This window comes from Pongo pygmaeus, chromosome 7 (assembly GCF_028885625.2).
Source record: "Pongo pygmaeus isolate AG05252 chromosome 7, NHGRI_mPonPyg2-v2.0_pri, whole genome shotgun sequence".
Lineage (NCBI taxonomy): Eukaryota > Metazoa > Chordata > Mammalia > Primates > Hominidae > Pongo > Pongo pygmaeus.
The window spans coordinates 19,828,400-19,849,873 of record NC_072380.2 but is presented as its reverse complement, the minus strand read 5'-3'; the positions used below and the strand labels follow the sequence as shown (position 1 = coordinate 19,849,873).

At 42.0% G+C, this 21,474-nt stretch overlaps 1 protein-coding gene across 12 annotated transcripts in view; it reads left to right on the top strand.

The window, feature by feature from the left end:
* Positions 1-977: 977 nt before the first annotated feature.
* Positions 978-21,474, top strand: part of CSGALNACT1 (chondroitin sulfate N-acetylgalactosaminyltransferase 1) — a 357,330-nt gene continuing 336,833 nt past the window's right edge. For 3 of the 12 annotated variants that reach the window (XM_063668558.1, XM_063668559.1, XM_063668556.1), the window contains exon 1: positions 1,661-1,741. The gene's annotated coding sequence lies outside the window, so the exon portion shown is untranslated. Of the gene's footprint in view, positions 1,078-1,354; positions 1,988-21,474 lie in introns of those variants that run through there. The other 9 variants (XM_054498996.2, XM_063668565.1, XM_063668560.1 and 6 more) reach the window with 9 other exon arrangements.

Genomic DNA, 21,474 nt, shown 5'->3' with positions numbered 1-21,474 from the left:
AGAGGAAAGAAAATCAATGCCTTGACAACACACCTGCCAATATAGGGAGGTGTGGGAATGCTTCGGTGGCAGTGGGAAGGCTCTGAAGAGGTTACTTGGTTACCCACAGAGTGCTTGACTGTGAAGGTTCTAACCTTTGCACAACTCGTAACCAACTCCAGCCTCCGTGTCCTGCCCTCCATTTGCAAAATGGGGAGTGTCATGATTTGCCTTAAGAGGGTGCTGTGTGATAATGTGGGAAGGAGCCTTGGCCAATGGCTTGTACCGATGTGTATGTGTGTACATATGCTGTGTTAACTATTTATTGCCTCTATTTTGCAGCATTTTGGGGCAGTAGCAGAATAGACATATTTTTCATTCATTTGGAAAACACCCACTTCTTCCCAGTTTCCCAAGTCTCAATTGAATTGCAGTGGGTATATTAGGTCACGAGGGTGAAGAGTTCACTCAGGGTGTGGGGTGGGGACAGGTCCACCTGGGGAGTCCAGGTGGGAAGCAAAACTTGCTTTAGGGATGCTTCCTGCAGGTAAGCAGGAGCTGAATGGAAACCGAGCTGCTTCAAGACTGTGCCTATAGCCTCAGGACTGCCTACCCTGTGCCCACATGAAGTCTGGTGCGCCGGAATCTCCCAGATGGAGACTTTGAGCCAGGCAGTAGAAGGAGCACTGCCTCAGGAGTCATAGGACTGGTTTCCAGCCCTGGTTCTGCGGTGGCTCAGCCGTGGGGCCTCTGCAAGTTGCTTAACCGCATCTGCAGGTGATGACCTCTTCCAGTCTGACTCCTCCTGAGTCCCCCTCAGTTACACTGAAAATTGGCGATCCCATTTCCCAACTCCCTCTCCCACAGAGATGCGCTGGAGCACTTACAGATAAAAGGCGACCTGTGGCCCTGGAGGGTGTGTGCCTGTGTGTGTTGGAGGTGGCGGTGGATCTTTTATTACCCAACACTCCACTTGGCTTTTTAGCCCTTCCTCTCTCACTTCTCTCCTGGCCTCCCAGTGGCCGTCAGGGGTCCCTGCAGACATCGCATACCCACAGTGGTGCGGTGTGAGATTTACAGGGGTTCCTGACCTTCGCTGTAAGTAAAAGCTCTCTAGGGGAGGCATTATAGCTGACCAGGGCAGCAGAGACCGCGACTAAAGCATGAATTTCCCGAAGTGCGATTTACAAAGTTTTTGCATGGAAGTCGGCGCTTGGCGGGGAGGGCAGCCAAGGGAACAGAGCGGGTGGAGCAGGGGGATGGGGAACTCTGTCCTGCAAGAGTAAGGACCCCATGGAGACTGGACACCTCTCTCCTGCAACTCGGGCCACACCACAGTGTCCTAGTCTCTAAACTTCTCCGGCTCTCGGTGACCAGTCACGCGTAAACCGCCCCTGGTGTCCGAGCGCGGCCCCTTCCGAGAGTGACAGGCTTTGGCCAGGGCGCCGCTCCGACGGGCGCAGGGACGCACTGCAGAGGGGCCGTGGGTGACGCGGGTGTCCGCGGCCAACCGCGACCCCAGCCCGGCCTTGGCCGCCCCCGCCGGACCCACCCCGCGGCGGGGCGCCAGGCTTGGCCGCTGTTGCGCCCGCCCGCCCGAGCCGCAGCCGCCGCCGCTGCTCCCCGCCCCCGGGGTCCCTGGAGGCTCCGCGGCTGCCGGAGCGGGAGGTGGAGCCGAGTCCGCGGCGGCCGCGCAGGAGGGAAAGTTCAGCGACGGCGGCAGCGGCCGGAGCCGGGCCGGGCAGCAAGCAGGGCGCCTCGGGTGAGTCGGGTCCCCTCCCGGGCCAGCCGGGCGCGGTGCGCCGCGCGGGGGCGTCAGTGGCGCCGGCCGATCCCCACAGCCCCGCGCGCCTCGCTCGCGCCTGCCCACCCCGCGACCTCGGGGTGGCTCGTGCAGCTGCCGAGGACGGTGCCGCGCCTGGCCTCCCTCCGCCGCTGCCCGCCAGGGGCCAGGGCACGGGCAGGGGCCGGGGAGCGGCTTGGCAGCCGGAGGGCGCGGCGCCTCCAGGTGGGCGCGCGGGGACACGGAGGGAGCTTCCAGGGAGGGTCCGGGGCCGCTGCGCTCCCGGGGTCGGTTTGGCTTCACCAGCCTTTCTCGTGGTCTTCCGCTGTCTAATTACTTTCTGCAAAACCCACTGAAAAGTAGCCTTTCCGCGTGCCGCGCGATGACTGCTGTTATTGTATTATTGTGGCTGGGATGGAGAGGGTGGAGGGGGCGTGACGAGGGTGGCCGGTGGGCAGCGCGCTCGCCTGCCCGGGACCGGGCCCGTGGGGGATGTGGCTGAGGGTCACCGCTGTCCGAAGATGCCCAGGGAACGTGCGATCGGTGGGCAGAAGCTGTGCGAGGGCACGGTCTTAGGGTGGGATGGGGGTTGGAAGGGCGGGGAGGAGAGGAAAGCTGTAGGAAGCGGAGGCAAAGTTGTTTGTTTCCGTCGCACTTCCTGCACCTGCACTCCTGTCAGAGATTTTGAAGTTATCTTTTCATCGATGGGCAAAGAATGGTGAGAAAGGAAGAGATGTTAACAGCACTGTGCCTGCCAAAACAGTGAGCCTCGGGAAATACTCATAAATGAAATACTATTAAAAAGGATAGAGTGGTTAAATTTCACAAACTCCACTTTTATTCTGATTTCAAAGCCTTGGCTCAGTTTTTACTTAATGTCATTAGATATGTCTAGATAATAAAGATAATGAACTGTTCTTTCACGGTTTTTTTTTAAAACCAGAAATTTAAATTTAATTCTGTAGGATTTCTTGGATTTTGTTGACATTGTTCCTACAAGAAAGTCAAATTACCTTGGTGTTACTTGCAACGGTGAGCATTAATAAGCCCTGTGCAGTGCTGAAATGTTGCTAATTGGAGGGAGAAAGGTCCTTCAAACTTGGAAATAGACGCAGAAAGGCAAGATGATTTTTTATGTAAGCCTTAGGCATAAAAGGCGACTTGAACACGTTTTGTAATAGTGCATAATACACAGGGGACTGGCGGTTGGGCTGCCAGAATATGGTCAATTCCTAGAAAGCAAGAGATGGGCCATACCCATTGTACGATCACCGTACATATTTAATAATTCGTCTGCCTTGAGCTACCACACCATATGTACTTCACATAATACAATATCAAAATACTTTAATCCTGTTCATCTTTGTGTGCTAAATCTTATATGTCTATTTGTAAAATGTATTAGTGGGTTTTAAAGCAGAATCTCCAACATTTGGATTCATCCGTTTACATTACAGTGCAGTGAGCTTGTGCTTTGCTGTTCCAGAGACCTGAGCTCCAGGCGGCTTCTTCCACTTATTAACTGTATGACCTTGGGCAAGTTACTTACCCTTTCCCAGCCTTGGTGTCCTAATTTGTAAAATGCCAATAATACTCCTCACCTTATAGAGATGTTTAGCAGGAGGAAATTACATTTGGGAACTTATCCTAGTGCCCCGAGCACTTCATAAATGTTGTCTTTTTTTTTTTTGTCTTTCTTTACATTTAGGGATCCCCCAACTCCAGCATGTTTCAACATTTAAAAAACTTGTAAAAATTCCTTCTTCTTTGTGACCCTACTTTCTATTCATTTATCCATTGATTATTTATTGAAGAATCTCAGATGCTGCCCAGTATGGGTGTTGAAAATAAAGAGTTGAAACTTTGGGGCAATACTTCAGCTTTTTCTTGTATCTTCCTAAGAATCCGTCCTAAGTTCATATGATGATGAATGGTACTTACCAATCTTCATATTGCCCTAGCTTTGTTCTTAATGCCATGTTATTACATTAAAAAGAAATAACAGTAAGATCTGCAAGGGTCCTCATCTTTCCTATTTCCTCCATGTCTAACACAGTGCCTGGCAGGGCATAAGGACTCAATAAATATTTGCTGATTTAAAATACAGAATGTAATGAAGTTATTCTTTGGGTCACATCCTTCTTTTAATAATTCCTGATGAAATGACCTTGAGATTCTAAATGTTAGCCCTACTATATTAGGGCTAATAGAGGGTATTGCGGAGGCAAAGCTAAGGTAGACTTTATTACCTATTGATTTTGCACTCATGATGAAGCAGTCTTATAAAACCTATAAAGCCGGGCTGGAGAGGAACTTCGCCACTAGGGGCCTCTTCAGCATAGTGTATCACCCCAGGCTGTCATTTATTACCATTATCCTGTCCTTTAAGGTAGCAAAGAAATTTAACTTCCTGGGTTCACGACATGGAATACTTTATTAGAAAAGGGCAACCTTGTGTCAAAAGCATTAGCCAAAGGCCTAAAACTAAATGGAAGTGGTCTTAAATGATGGGTTTGGTACTACTTTTGAATAACTTTAGAGTTAAGGGCTTAAAAGAGATGTAAGAATTTGGATTTGGATTTGATATATCCTGATTTCCAAATATATGATTTTTTGAAACTTTGAAAATATATATATGGTTTTCATCTAGTATTTTAGTGGTTTTCTTTGTATGTCTTTGGTACAGCTTATTTTTATCTTTTAATGTGTTTAAAATGGTTTTATTTCCTAAACAGATATTTGTAGCACTAACAGCAATATAAGTTGTTTTTCAAGGAATTTTATCTGGTTAGCAGAAGCTTCTGGTTATCTTTCCTTTTTAAAAAATGTCTCATGTCTATAATCCCAGCACTTTGGGAGGCTAAGGCGGGCAGATACCTTGAGGTCAGGAGTTTGAGACTGGCCTGGCCAACAGGGCGAAACCCCACCTCTACTGAAAATACAAAAATTAGCTGGGCATGGTGGCACGTGCCTGTAATCCTAGCTACCGGGGCTGACACAGGAGAATCGCTTGAACCCGGGAGGCGGAGGTTGCACTGAGCTGAGATCACGCCACTGCCCTCCAGCCTGGGCAACAGAGCGAGACTGAAAAAAAGAAAAAAAGGAGCCACATTGAATCTCACCTTTAAAAAGTGTTTTATCACATTCCAAGATGCATCACTGAAAGGCACCTTTCTTCTATGTGTTTTTGAAAAGACCTCTTATTTCTAAATTCTAATGTGAATGAAGTTAGTCAAGCTTGAGAATATTTGTTGAACAACTCAAAGGTGTTTTTATTTGTTTCTGTTTTTATTTGCCAGAAATAATTTGCTATTTGGTAGAAAAATTATTATGTATATAAACAAACATTATTACTGAAAATATTGCCATATTGTATGTAAATGAATGAGAATATTATATTTTCAGGTTTTCCATGAAATTTAATGCGAGTGACAAACTAAATGACTTTAATCTGTAAGTAAAATTAGAAACAGTTAGACCCAGGTGTGGTGGTCCCAGCTACTTGGGAGGCTGAGGTAGTAGGACTTCTGAAGCACTCAATAGATCGAAACTACGCTAGGCAACATCTCAAGACCTTGTCTCAGAAGCAAATGAACAAAACCCAACCAAACCACAAAAAAACTAGCAACAGAGAAAAGTTTAGCCCATTGTAGGTCTTAAATCTTACCAGTAGTTTTCCTGTCTTATCTAGCGGAATGTCTCTGAGTTTGGAAAATTATCAGACATCCAATTCTGATTTTTACATGGCAGGATTTTACAATAAGACAATCTGATTTTTTTAAAAATCAAGGTCTAGGTCAGTAGTCTTAAGAGAACAGGGTAAGAGGAATAACTTTTGGATGAAGGTTGTAGAACATTTTAAATATCATTTTCCTCTGATTAAGCTAAATGTTTTGGATTACTTTTAGGATTCTGTGCATATGAAAAGGTTATAGAGATCCCATTTGCATAAACTAATGCTTCCCCAGAACTGCAAGAGTTTGGATTATCCTCAAACCCCCAGCTAGCAAAGGCCATGGTGTCTCCCTGCCTCTCCTTCATCTTTGCAGACTGAAGCTGAGTCCACGCCAAGATGATAGGTACAAAGCTTTATGCAGGATGGGACAATTTAGTTTGGGCAAGAGCTCCAAGCTGAACAAGGTTATGGATGGCTGAGTTGAGAGGAAATGAATGAGTCTTTAAACCTGGGAGTCATTTTTAGGAACCAGCACTTGGGAGGTATGCCTGCACAAAAATAATTGTTTGCTAGAATTTCATGTTGTGAACCTATGACTTAGGGAAACTTTACTTTGCTGCACAGATAATTTTTGTTGCTGTTTTTAGGCAATGCATAAAACATAACATGCAGTTGCCCTGGAGTCATATTTGATAATTTGTTTCATTTTCGCACACAAAAGACATTTGAGTTGATGGAGGAAAAGAGAAGCAGGAAATGGGGAGGAGGTAGATGTGAATTGTCCATTTATACTGAGGGCCAGCCTTGTTTTTGTATTCTTAAGGCATGTGGGCACACAGCACTGCAGCTTAATACTGGGAACTGGTCACTGGTGATTTTTGTGGTATGTTCATCTATTCTTTTAATAAAATTACTAAAATGGTGGTCTTTGACTTAGGCTCTGTGTCCTCTCAAAAGTGACATTCTACTTCTGTTTCTCAAATATTAAAAATATGCTAAAGTTAATGTGTCAGTCAATAGGTCAACATACGTACACAGGGCTGTGCTAGGAACCCCTTCCTCTGTGGTAAACTGTTCCATGTTGGGTGCTCAGCCTGGTCAACAGAGAGTGGACTGAAGTTCCTGCAGGGCACACTTTGTGGCACAACCTGCATAACTTTGTGTGACGCTCTTGTCTGTAAAAGTGGTTAGAACAATGTCTGGAGCATAGTAAAGGTTATATATGTGTGTGTGTATATTTTATATATCATATAAGATATATTATATATTATATACGATATAAATATATACTATTATATATGATATATGTCATATAATACATATCATATAATATATAACATTTTATATTATATATCATATAATAAAGTATATCATTTATCATCGTTATCATTATCATATCATATAAAATATATTATTGTATATATTATATAACATTGTATATTTTATATACTATATACAATTTTTAAAAATGTTATATAATATAGATACATAAATAATACACATGTATTAGTCTGTTCTCACATTGATGTAAGGAACTACCTGAGACTGGGTAATTTATGAAGAAAAGAGGTTCAGTTGACTCACAGTTACAAAGGTTGCACAGGGGGCATGGCTGGGGAGGCCTCAGGAAACTTACAATCATGGCAGAAAGTGAAGGAGAAGCAAGCACATCTTCACATGGCAGCAGGAGAGAGAGAGCCAAGGGGGAAGTGCTACACACTTGCAAACAACTAGATCTCGTGAGAACTCTATCACGAGAACAGCAAGGGGGAAGTCTGCCCCTGTGATTCAGTCACCTCCCACAAGGCCCCTCCTTCCATATGTGGGGATTAAAATTTTACATGAGATTTGGGTGGGGGCACAGAACCAAACCATATCAATATATAACTGTTGGTTGTTGTTATTAATATTATCATTATTGATTGCATTGCTTTCAGAGTAGATCATTCTAGCAGTCGCAATAATCTGGAACAGAGGATTCAGGTAAACTTAGTGCTTATAATAATGTTTGCAAAGGTAAGTAATTCATTTAAGTTTTCTTGTTTCACTTCTATCACAATTCTCTTCCCATGATAAAAATGGTTAACACTGATGGAGCCCTTAAATATGTAGCAGGTACTCCGCTTAGTGTGGTATGTGAGTTCTTCATTTAATCAGCACAGCCGCCTTAGGAACTGTGCACTCTTATTATCTGCGTTTTACAGATGAGAACACTAAGATTTAGGAAGCAAGTCAAGGTCAGCTAGTAAGTGGTGTAGCTGGGCCTTAGTGCACGTCTGCCTGGCTCCAGGACCTGAGCTCATGACTTCTTTGCTTACTTTTCCAGCATAAATATTCATTGAATTGGCAGCCTGGAAAAGGTCTTTGAGTTCTGACATGCAAACATTGATTTTCCTTACAGTATTGTATTTGTCTCCATTTCTGGGCATGATGGAGCAAGATAACAAAATAATTTTTATCAGAGGGTCTGCTTCAGCACTTTTAATTTATAGGTTTGTGTATGTAGCTTTTTCTAGCAGCTCAAAAATACAATGTAGAGCAACATCTCTGTTTAACATCTAACTTCCGATCAAGGCATTTGGCAGGCATGTTACAAGCAGAAAGTATGAATAAGATCAAGTGTATGGGTTGCAGAATATTAAGGTATTAAGGCTGGAGTCAGCCATTCATGCATTTGTCTATCAAACATTTTTATGCATCTGTTCTATGAAGGTACTCTGCCAGACACTGCAGGGAATACCAAGATGTGAAGACAGTACAGGAGAGAGGAAGGGTTTGAGACTTTGGTGGTGGACAACCTGGGGTTTGAATCCCAGGTCTACTCCTTACTGACGAGGGGGACCTTGTTCCATTACTAAACATCTCTGAGGCTTAGCTTCCTCATGTGCAAAATGGGGATAATAACATCTTATAGGCTTGTTGCAAGAATTAAATGAAAGGTGTAGGTAAAGTTCCAAGCCACCACGAAGTAGTAGGTACCAACCAATAGCAGTGTCCGTTTTCTTCTTTCTTCTCATCTGTCTCCTCTCAACCCCTCCCTTCCCTTCCCTCTTCCCTGCTGCCCCCTACTGACAGAGTGGTGGTAGAGATAAAAGTATCTAAATCCAAGGCCGAGTGTGATCAGTTCCTTTAGAATGTCATTTTCTGATTCTTCCACCAGAGGCCGGGACAAACCTGGCAGCAGTGTAGGGTCCCTGTGACACTTGGTCGTTACCTAAGCTGGCCAAAGAGGACGGCCAGGAGGCAAATGGCAGCTTGGAGCCCAAGAGAGGTACCTATGGTGTAGAATAAGGTTTGGGTACAAGGGGTAAGGGAGAAGCTATTTTAAGAAGTCAAGAACTCAGGTCTCATGGAAGTTGGAACAAGTCAGAAATGAAGTTGGAGGTCAGCTGAACAGAAGGGGTTGGGGATCCAGGATGCAGGGGGATATAAGTGACCATTTCCTGAGGGGTCCAAGGCTGGGTCAGGGGCTCAGCTGTGCTGCACTAGCTGGATGGCTTCTGCTGAAAAGCTCAGAGGAGAGCTGCAGCCTGGTGCCTCTCCAGATTGGTGCATTGCCTCTTATGGACTTCTGGCTCCCTGGCCTCCCACTGCAGGATTTTTCCAAAAGCAGTACATCCCCTGTCAGTGAGTAGCTAAGTCAAAATTATTAGTTGTCTGGCAATAAATACTGGAGATCTTTAAGGGGTAGCTATTGTCACAGGAGAAATGAGCCTCCCCCTCCCCCCACCCCCGCCGAGCTGGGGATTTGGTTAATTACATCCAGGTCTGTTTCACTATGATGCAGGGAGCCAGATCCATGGAGGCCTGTATAGGGCCCTGCTTGCAGTTCTGTACACTAGTCTATGTTGTTAGATCAGGGATGGTCTTTAAAGAGATGTTCCAAGTGGTTTTATGATAATGAGCCGCCTTGTTTGGTGACCAGGGTAGATGTTGTGTGTGGTAGGGAGGGAATGTGGATTTTACAAAATCATTACAGTTCAGAAACGTCTACCTCAGCCAGGAGCAGGAAGCCTGAACTCGTTATTTATTATGCCATGGCACATAGGCATAAACCAGCCCTTCTGTGAATAAGCAAACAGAACCTGCCCAGGTGCAAGAGAAGCTTGATTCAGGCTTTTTTTTTTAAAGCCAAAAATTTAAAAACAGTATCAAATTGGAGAACAGTTTGTTTCAAGCAAGTTACTGTAATTTTCAAAAGCCCATTTTGTGGAACTAATAGAGTGTATTAAAATGAACTGAACAAGCAAACTTAAAAAAAAAAAAAACAAAAAACAGAAGGACAGCTTAGTGGGAAGAGGAATAGTCCTTGAAATGAAACCCAAGTTAGTTCAAATGGTTCTTGGGAATGTTAGTATCATGAGCATATGCAAAGCACACAAATAAGTGAAAAAATCTGGGAACCAATGAACTGAATAAGGAAACAGCACCCCTGGTGAATGGGCCTGGGAGATGGAGTCATACACAACGACTTCACTTTTTAACTCTGTGAACTTGGACAAGTTCCTTTTTTTTTTTTTTGAGATGGAGTCTCACTCTGTCACCCAGGTTGGAGTGTGGTGGTGCGATCTCGGCTCACTGCAACCTCTGCCTCCCAGGTTCAAGCGATCCTACTGCCTCAGCCTCCCACGTAGCTGGGATTACAGGTGCCTGCCACCACACCTGGCTAATTTTTGTATTTTTAGCAGAGACGAGGATTCACCATGTTGGCCAGGTTGGTCTCGAACTCCTGACCTGAGGTGATCCACCCTCCTTGGCCTCCCAAAGTGCTGGGTTTACAGATGTGAGCCACCACACCCAGCCTACTTAATTCTTTAGATTCCTTTTTCTCATCCATAAAATGGGGGGATAATCATGCTTATTTTATTGAGTGGTTTGCTGAGTCATTGAGCTAATGTGCGTAAATGCTGCAGCACATGGTAAATCCTTAATATATGTGTCAACTGTTGTTATGGCGGAGAGGGATGGGAAAGAAACATGGAAAAGAAAACAAGTGTCAAGGAGCATTCGGAAGATGAGGAGGAGCATGCTATATTTGCTTGAGGCCTTGTATCTCCTATTTCTATTCTTAGTTTTTTAAATGTGTAAGTTCTAGATTATTATAATCAAATATGTCTTGAATACCTACTGTGTGCCTGTCACTATGATAAGGTGCTTGGGTTTGGAAACTAATCACAGAAATCCCTTGATATCTTTGAAGTTCTAGACTGAGAGGAACGACTAGGACTTGCTGTTAAATGATGAATTCCTAATGTCCCCTGGCTACTTTAATTAGTTACCCGAAAGGTAACAGCTTTTCTTTTACTATTTACCGTCTACTCTTTATACAAGAGGATAGGAAATAAGTACATCTTCTTGGACCTCCATACATGTAAGTAACTGAAAATTTCCAGGTTACCTCTGAGTATCTTATATGCATAGAAGTAAGATTTTTTTTCTGAGTACATTTATGGCTACATAATGGGTGAACAAGGGAGGAGACTTGTATTTTACAGGGGTATTTCTCTGGATATACCTATGACCTCCAAGTTGTCTAAAGCATGCTTTTTGGCATGGAGATTTCTTTCATCTTTTAACTAAACTTATGGCCCATATATTTCTGGGCCTGAATAACAGGAGAGAGCTGAGTTTGAGGCTTTTTCTTTCTTTTTTTTCTTTTACTTCTCCTCCAAATGGAGGTGTAGACAAGTTTCTGCAGTAGGAAACTAGCTTGGTGGAGACAGAACTCTGTAGCTGACTCACTCTAGCCATGAGCAAGTTCTTAATCCATAAAGTAGGAATTTAATCAAATGCAAAGCAGTGAAATTTCTGGACTGTGAATTGATTCATCAGTCCAGAGGGTGGCTGAAGCCAAAATCTGAGCAGAAAATAGTCACTCTGTTGGATCGAGTAAGCTGGTTCAACATTTTGTGTCTGGGGTGCTCTCAAAAATAGCTTTCCTTTGTAGAGAACATATTATTCACTTAAGTAACTAAAAATCCTGAGGGTTTTCCCCATTAATATACCTGGGTATAAAAAGGAATTTATCCAGCTTCACTGGACTTAGCTTTTTGCCTTCTTCCAAGAATGAGTCTGCACCAGTGCTTGGGGCATTATTAGTGTGGATAACAGAGGCCTCAGGGAACACCTCCTTAGACCCTATATGTAGAACCAGTATCTTCACGTTTGGTGTTCTAATGGAAAATGAAGTTGGAGGAAATGCAGGAACTACCAGCTTTTTTTTGCTTTCTCTCCCACTCAAGACATTGACCTCTTGAACCAACTGCAGGAATTATTTGCTGGCTAAGTACCAGGACTGCATTTTTTCCCTATCCTCTCAAGATGGTGAATTTTATTGGTGCACACAGGGTAACCAGTGACTTTTTGCACTTTTCACCAAGGTGGGATGGGATGTGAATGTGGGACCCTTGTAAAATTGTCTGGTTGCTTGAAAGCATGAGGAGGGGCTTCTTTGGCTTGTGGAGCTGGCCACCCACTAAAGTGAAGGCATGTGGGAGGCACTGGTTCTTTAAACCCCTTTCACTGGTGTCCACAAGTGATGGTTGTGTTATTCTTGGGGCAGATGACATGCCAGTGTGTGAAATCACCAAGTATTGCCATTGCTCTCCCTCATGTACGAAAGAAGGGCAGAGAATGAATGGCAAAGCTTTGAATAAAGCTGATCATATTTGTTTATTTAATTTACATAAGTTAGAAATCTTTGAAATGGCAAAATCATGCATTTGAAAGAGATACTTCATTCCTGGAGGACTGGTAGGCTTCATTTAATAATCTTGTCAATAACATGTTGGAGTTGGAATTAACGAGAGAACCAATGATTAGCAAAAATATATCGACAGAAATAATAGCATCTCTGAGATCATTTGATCTAACAACAGTATTTTGCAGAAATAATAGCAGGTTTGAGATGACCTGTACTATCCATCTAATCTGAAGATGAGCAACAGAGGCTCAGAGAGGCTAAGTGACTTATCTAAGATGACCCAGCTACGTAGTGGAATGAATGATGTTGTTGAGAATAGAACCCAGGTTCCTTATTTTCATCAATCTGCACTTGATGGGCTCTGCAACATCATTAGGTACCATGGCCAATAGGCAGGTAGTTTTAGGTGCCCCCTATAACAATGAACTACCAAGATGCCTACTCTCAAGTTGTTCAGAATCTAGTTTTGGACTTGTACTGTATGCCTGGCATTGTGCTTGATGCTGGAGTTACATAGACGAACAAATAGGGGATTCTGACCCCAGGAGCTCACAGGAGATTGAAATACAAGGAAAGGAATATATTACCATGCTAGGGCTTACTGGCCGTGGAGCATCTGAAACTGGTCCAATTGTCCCATAGAACTGATGTTTATGGCTTCTTTTGAATAAACATAGAAAACTTAAGAAACTTACATTTGTCTTATCTGAGTTCCTTTCTCAGAAAACCAACCCTCAGGACTCCCAGATATTATCAAGGAGCTGAAACTTACCAGATCACCAAGTCTGAACAAACCCCAGACCATCATCCATCATAATTGCCTAAGTGACCACCTGCTTCCTGTTGGCCAACTCCCCTTCTTTACCCCTCCCTAATTCCTGTTTTCCGGTGTGTACTTATATTCCTTCCCTGCTATATAAACCCCTAATTTTAGTGGGTCAGGGAGATACCGTCTGATTAAAACCTTCTTCCCTGGCAATACGTGTTTTCTCAGAGATCGGCTTTCTGCGCTGTGAGCAGCAGGACCTGGACATGAACCCCTGGCATTTCAGTCACAGATATTCCCTGGGGATGGTGAGCCCTCACTGCATACGTCAAGGCACAGGGATGTATTTTTATTTCCTGTGTATTTTACAACATCAGAAATGGAAATGGTGGCAAAAAGCTTCATGAATCAAATGGACTCTAAATGACCTTAGCTTCATCTGTGCACATCCAGCTAGTGAATTAAAGTTTGAAATCCTTTTTTCTCTGTACTTCAAATCTATGATCTTCCTGGAGACACTTGGTAAGATTAGTTCTGAGGAGCTTCTTTAGGGTCACAAGTAAAAAATTGGATTGTATGCCTTGATTTGATCATTTACACATTGTGTGCATGTATCAAAAACCAAATGTACCCCATAAGTATGTACAGTTATTATATATCAAAAGTGGGATTTTATGTACCCAAAGAGAGATAAGATGTGGATATGGGTATCATTGTATCTAAGTCAAGGGGTGAATGGTTGGTTTTTCAGTTAAATTAAGGCTCGTTTTTCTTCTGGTAATCTGGAAATGGCAGAAGATTAGGAAGTTTTACTATGTGCTAAACCCTATTTGAAGTATTTTATTTGTAGAATTTATTTTTTCAACACATACAAAAATACTTGAAGAACTGAGATTCACATCGATGGAATACTTTGGGTCAGATGACTATGACAGGCTGAACCAGCATTGGAACAAATGTCTGTCTGTCTCTAAAGATTTTACTCCCAAGATTGCTATGGTACCTCTATGGGTACCAAGAGTAATACGTTACGTGGCAGTGGATGTTTTAGCTGTGTTTACATTATATTTGGACCAAATTATAGACTCCTGGAGTATAGGGACCATAGTTTACACAATTTTATAATGTCTTCCCAAAAGTGTGGCAAGTATAGTACAGTGTGTAGGCACAGAAGGTTCTTGATAAAGGTGTGTGGAAAGAGTAAATGTAGCAATTTAATAGTTAACATGGTTAATAAAAACTGTGTTCATGAATAGACAAATCACATTCAAGGATCCCTGTATTTGACTGTAAATCTGACCTTGGAGAAACCAAACAGAAAACTCACCTTTAGAAATCTCTTTTATTATAATTTTCAATTTATAAGCATGCCTGTTTTCGACTATATTCCTACATACTATGTGTTTTCTTAAAAGCTACCTATAAACAAATTATATATTCATACTCTTGTGGCAGGCTGGCTGGATTTAATAGCGGCAGGAAGGCTTCCAACACATTAAGTGCTCTTGAAGGTAATAAAAAGGAGGACTAATTACCTAGCTGAAACGATTATAAGAGATGTGTTGGACATCTGGACTCTCTGGGATTCTGACATCAGCAAAAGTGGTTAAGAAAATATGGTTTTTGAGAAACAGCAAAGACCATCTATTTGAACCAAGTTATTTTATTCAATCTACGATGTGGGTGTATCTGTGGTCCGCTGAGCATGAGGATAGGACTAAATAATGCATTGAGCTTCTGTGGTTGAAGTGACAATTTTAAAGAACGTGGCTGGTGTTCACAGTTGGAGTCTGTGAGGTCTTACTTTTAATGATTATACCTTTCCCGTAGCCATCTGTCTTTCTTTTTAATAAGCAATACTCCTTATCGAGCCTGATTTGTGCACATTGATTGCACCATTATTCTTATTAAATATTAAAGCATTTTTTTTCTCGTGTGAAGTCTAATTAGGCAAAGTATTCAGGGCAAGCCTGGCATTACCATTCAGAATAATAGTCTGGTCATTACCTATAACATACCTCAGCTTTCTGGATCATTTGTCTTTTTTTTTCCTTTCTTATTAGAGTGCCAGTGTACCAAATATATTGCATAAAAATTTGATGAAGGATTCAGTACTATTGGGCCATTAAGAGAAATTATGCTACCAAGATTATGAAACCTCTAAAAAATGTGTGGAGAAATTTATCATCTATAGTTTGCATTTTTTATGAATCAGACTTCTGAAAAGATATATAGAATAGTTACTTGAAGGCATTAATTTTATTCGATGGAGCCATCTTAAAGTAGCTTTAAATCATAAAAATATAAATTACAATGATATTGGGAAGAAGAAAAAAGCAATCAATACGTAGTTACATTTTATACATGCTGATAATGAAAAAAGTATTTTTAGATATCAAACTACCATCACTGAAAGTCCATGTTGTGAACCCTTACTTACTTTCTCAACTTATCTGTTCTGTGTAGTCTAATTCAAAAGTATATTTGCATCGCTGATTTAGCGGCAAGTATTTTGTCTGTATAAGGCCAAAAGTAAGATTATGAATAACTCTAGTATCTTTGATAAGTTATCTGATATCATTTTGAGATGATCATCATAATGAATATGGTCCTTTCTTGAGATGTTCATAGTACTTTCTCATTTGTGCACACACACTCAGGCATACACATATACATGTAATCTGGGCTGACTGGCATGAATCAGATTAGGAATAGGACCAGTTTATTGCTGCGTACTCTCAGGAATAAAAGCTTCCACTCCATACGTTTCATGTAATGTATGGTTATTGGACTAATAGGTTTTTCCCTCTCAGTGGTTCCAGCAGCTCATATTGGGGTTTTGAAAGTGGCTTTATCCCTTCACAATTGCAAATAGCAACAGCGTTGCTTTCCATTTATGCATTATGGAAATCAGCGTGTGTGTATCTCCCTAGAGTGAGAGTTTATTGTGAGTTGTTTTTGAATGTGGTCAAATCAGAATGAGATCTGGCTCTGAATGAAAACATGGAAATACAGATCAAAGAAGGGAAGGGAATGTATAGATCATCTAGTCCAGTGTTTCTGCACCACAGAAGGAGAAGCCAAAGCTCAGAGAGGCAAAGAGGCTTCTCAGAGTTCACGTGGTTGCTAGTGGCAGAAGTGGAACAGGAGCTAGGCTCATTCCCTGTGCATTTTCTACAGTACAGTGGAGGCCCCTGACAGATGACATTTGGACCATTTCCCAGTTTCCAGACCCTTCACAGATATAGTGTATTTTGGCCTGTAGGTTAGAAAGATGTTGAAGGAAGGATGGTTGCCTATGGCCCGCTGAAGACAGGGTTGGGATCATCTGAAACTGTCTAGGGTGATATTTTTTCATTGGCATATTGTTAGAAGCTGAAATCTCAATGATGAAAATTCCCAGGGCAGCCTTTGAGAATTTCAGAGTTCAGTAGCTAGTCAGAGAGGGCAGCAAACAGCTGTCGTGGGGGATGCATTGGCTGCAGCTGGGCCAGACCAGGTCTCAGCGGAGGAGTTGGGTGTTCTTTTTCAGAGGCCTGGCATCTTGCATTTTCAGCCTGCAAGGGCAATGATCAGGTCTTGAGTAAATCACCTAGCCAAGAGAGGCCCCACGGTTGAAAAGGACCCAAGAGGTAAACAGGTTAATTTACCTTTGTAGGTAACTGTCACGGCAACTTGAATATTCAGTTTATACAGCACAGTGGTTTGGCACATTGGGTCTGAAGTCTAAGATGTCTGGGTTAGACCGCTGCCATTTACTAGCTATGGAACTTTGGCAAGTTACTTTACCACTTTGAGCCTCAGTTGTTTTGTCTATAAAATGGGAATAATAGCAAACATTTATATTGTGCTCACTGTGTGCCAAGCGCTGTCTAAGTTGTTTTGTCTATAAAATGGGAATAATAGCAAACATTTATATTGTGCTCACTGTGTGCCAAGGACTGTCTCGGTTGTTTTGTCTATAAAATGGGAATTATAACATTTATATTTTGCCTAGTGTGTGCCAGTTGCTTTAGGAGAAAACCCTATGAGGCAGGCACTACCATTATCCTCTCTTTACAGTGAGGAAACTGAGGCCCAAAGGGGCTTAATGTCTTGCTCAAGGTTACGAAGCTGTTCAGGGTTGAGCCGGGATTTGAATCTTGGCAGTCTGCTGCTTTTTATCACTTTCCTATGCTGCCTGTTGATAGGATTAAGGTTATTGTGAGGATCAAATGGGATAAGTACACCAGAAATATTAGCTCTCATCATTATTAATTATAATAAAGCTAGCATTACCTTAATAACAAGAATAAAATCCATATGATCAGCAGTTTCTTTTCCCGTAGACAAGCTCCTTAAGTAAGAAGCCAGATCATCATTAGAAAGTTGCTTTGGCAATTACTAAAGTAATGCGAAAAGAATTCAGAAGCCTTTATAAAATGTCCCTGTAGCTCATGGAGCCTTGGTCTAGCCGAGTAGACTGCCAGCAGGATCAGCTCCCCGACTCTTTTGGCTAAGACTCCTTTTTTTTTTTTTTTTTTTTTGATGAAGTCTCACTCTGTCACCCAGGCTGGAATTCAGTGGTGCGATCTGGGCTCACTGAAACCTCTGCCTCCCTGGTTCAAGCGATTCTTCTGACAGCCTCCCGAGTAGCTGGGATTACAAGAGTGTGCGACCACGCGCAAGCCCGGCTAATTTTTGTATTTTTAGTAGAGACAGGGTTTCACCATCTTGGCCGGGCTGGTCTCAAACTCCAGACCTCGTGATAAACCCGCCTCAGCCTGCCAAAGTGCTGGGATTACAGGCATGAGCCCCTGCGCCCGGCTAAGACTCCCTTTTCACCTCTGAGGGCTTGCAGACTTTTCCTACTATAGGGAGCTCTGGAGTACCAGTGACCAACTCTGTGATGGTTTTCTCTGATCTATCCATGCAGATGATTAAAGGAGATTAGACAGGTTACGGGCATTGTCTGTGCCACTGGACTGCCACTGTAGAATTGTCTAAGAACAACACCCCAGTCTTGGAGGAAATCCTTCAACCTACGCACAAAAGTCAGTTTTTGACTTGCTTCCTCCATTTTGTTGAGTTCATGACCTCATTCTCAGAGTGTGATCTTATTTCCAAATTGCTTTGCTATGGAGTTTAGATATTATCTTGTGTCTCTTCTTTTGCTTAGTTTTAAATTTATAAATTATGAATACATATGTGGATATGTAACATGTGCGTCCATTTTAACTTATGATAATAAAAGCAAATAACTATCCATAAGCATCTAGAACATTCCTTTGAAACCCCTCACATGTGCTTCCTGGTCATATTTCCTTCCTACCTCCCACTCCCTCACCCCAGGGGTAACTGCTTTTCTAAATATTGTTAACTGTTTCCTTGCTTTTCTTTCGAGCTTTACCAGAAATGTGCATCCACAAATAATTTGTTTTTGTTCCAGTTCAACAGGCTGTTGAATGGGAAAATTTGATTAACCATTCAAGATACATTATGTAGCAGTTACTAAAATAAGGTGCAAGAAAGACCCCAGTGGAGGTTTTCAAATGAAATATCCAAACACCAGGCTCAAGCTCTTGAAAATCCTCCTCACTCTGAAGATACAGTAAAACACTGGTACTGGATGTGTGAGGGGATTTATTTGAAGAAGCCTCTGCTATGTGCCCATCACTGTCCTTTCGTCCTGGAGGAAGGGTTGCGGGGGTGCTGCCCCCACCCCAAGCCTGGAGAGAGCAGCTGCTTTGAGGCTGCCTGTACAGCATGCTCTGTGTCTGCTGGGACTGGGAGTGTGGCAGGCTGTCATGTGACTTGGGTGAGACACTTTGGTGGCAGAGTGAAGGGGAGCAGCTGGGATAGGGCCTCTCCACTGCCAAGCGTGTTGGAGAGATTTGTGTGTGCTTCCTGTGGACCAGATGTGGCCCAGGTGTGATGGAGAGCCAGCCTGGAACAATTTGGCCTCTGCCCAGGAGGCACAGGCAGCAGAGAGCTTGTGGAGTGAATTTTAGGGGCTGCAGGGGTAGGGTTGGGGGCAGTACAAACAGAAGACTTAAATGCATCATCCACATCACAGGGATTTTGGTTAAAGGGGCCCAGCAGGGAGCCCCTGGAAAACCTACAGAAGTACCCATAAGAAAGAGAGAACCTTGATTTAAGTATCTGCTGGTCTACAGGATGTGAAGCCATTTGCACTAGTGAGGATTAAGTTTGCCTGCATATAAATGAAAGAACAATGGTAACACAAAATAGGAGTTTACTTCTTTCTTACATAGAATAAGTCAAGAAGTAGGCAATTCGGAAATGGGGTGGTAGTTCCATACAGTTATTAGGAACAAGTCTTCTACTTCACTGCTCCCACATCCTAGGAATAGATTCCTTGTGCTCATGGCACAAGAGAGCTGCTAAAGCTCCAGCCATCACATCATGTTCCAGGCATAGAAGGAAAGGAAGGGCAGAGGAACGGTCTGCGCCCTCCTATTTAAGGAGACTTTTGGGATGCTCCACCTAACATTTTTGCTTATTAGCCAGGGTTCACTTATGTGGTCATGCCTAGCTCTAAAAGAGGCTAGGAAATATAAACTTATTGCTGTGATTCTTTTTGTAAAGAGGAAGGGGATATAGTGAGGCAGCCAGCATTTTCATGGCATTGGCAGTCATGTGGTCTTTCTTCTTCATGTGTTTCAAACCGAGAGAGAAGAGTAACAGCAGCTAAAAAGTGGGTAGAAAAGAGAGAAGAAGGCTATAGGCTACCTGTACATATCCTAGCTGGGGGATGGAGCAGGAAGTCTTACTGTTTGTTTGATCTTCTTTAGAGTCAATGTCATACATTAACCTGAACATTCTATTTTCTGAATCACAATTATGTTTTGTGACTTAAAGTCACTTTAGGACTTTCTGTTACCTACAAGTGGCCAGAAAATTATAGGGCCTACTAGATTTTTCCTTGAGTAGCATGATATAAGCCTACCCCCTAAATATCATATATATTTCAACTTGATAAGGTCTTTATTGTACATAACCACATGCTGTTTTCATACCTAAAAATTATCATTCTTTAAAAATTGCTGAATACCCAGACCATGTTTAAATTGTCCTTATCTCAAAAAGTATCTCTTTTTGTTTGATTAATGTTGTATAGGAGGGCCCCACATTGCATTTGATTGTTTAGTCTCTGAAGTCTCTTGTAATTGAAAGTCCTCTTCCTGGTATTGTCATTTACTTGTTTTGTGTCTTCTATATTTTCTATAAACGTTACTTATATCTAGAGGTTTAATTAAATGGAGGTTCTTTTTTTTCAGACAAAAATAATTCGTAGTTTATATGAATAATTATTTTTGCTTCAATCAGTGCACAGTGTCTTATGGTTCTGCTTTTAGTGATGCGTGGCCAGCCCTTAACTTTAAAACTTCCTTATCTTTTTATTTTGTATATTTGTGTCTTAAAATTTTTTTGTTGTGGTAAAATATACATAATATAAAATTCATTATTTTAACCATTTTTAGGTGAACACTTCAGGGGCATTAAGTGCATTCACGTTGTTATGCGACTATCACGAATGTTCATCTCCTGAACTTTTTTCATCTCTCCAAACTGAAACTCACACCTATTTAACTATAATTCCTCATTCCTTCATCCTCCAGCCCCTGACAACCACCATTCTACCTTCTGTCTCTATAAATTTGACCAATTTAAGAACTTCATATACATGGAATCATATAGTGATTTGTCCTTTTGTGACTGGTTTATTTCACTTACTGTAATGTCTTCAAGGTTCATCCATGTTGTAGCATGTGTCAGAATTTTATTTCTTTTTAAAGCAGAATAATATTCCACTCTGTGTCTTGCTTTCTTATTTCCCCATTAGAAAAAATGTGTTTTTCTTTATGGAGATGAGATCCTGCTCTGTCACTCAGGAGTACAGTAGTGTGATCATAGCTCACTGCAGCCTCGAACTCTTGGGCTCAAGTGATCCTCCTGCCTCAGCCTCTCGAGTAGCTGAGAATTACAGGTGCAAACCATGGTGCCTGGCTACTTCATTTTTTATTGTTGCAAAATACACATAACAAAATTTACCATCTTAACCATTTTTAAGTGTACAGTTCATTGGTAATAAATACATTCATGTTATGCAACTATCACCACTGCTCATCTCCAGAACTCTTTTAATATTGTCAAACTGAAACTCTATATACATTAAACAGTTAACTGTGTGTTTATCCATCTCCTAGCCCCTGGCATTCTACTTTCTGTCTTTATGATTTTGACTACTCTAAGTACCTCATATAAGTAGAATCATAATATTTTGTGTATCCTTTTATTTTGAAATGAAAATAGCATTTAGCTAGATTTAGAACTATCTATGTGATGATCTCAGTCTTTAAGTTAGAGCCTTAGTACATTTACATTTATTGTGATTACTGCTACTTATCTTATGTGCCTTATTTATCCTACTTCTTTTATGTTTCATTTTCTCTCCTTCTTTTCCTTCCTTTGAATTGAGTGTTTTTTTTTTTTCTTTTTCCAATTTTTTTCTTCTACTAGTTTGGAAGTTACACATTCTACTGTTTTTCCACTTGTTCTCTTAG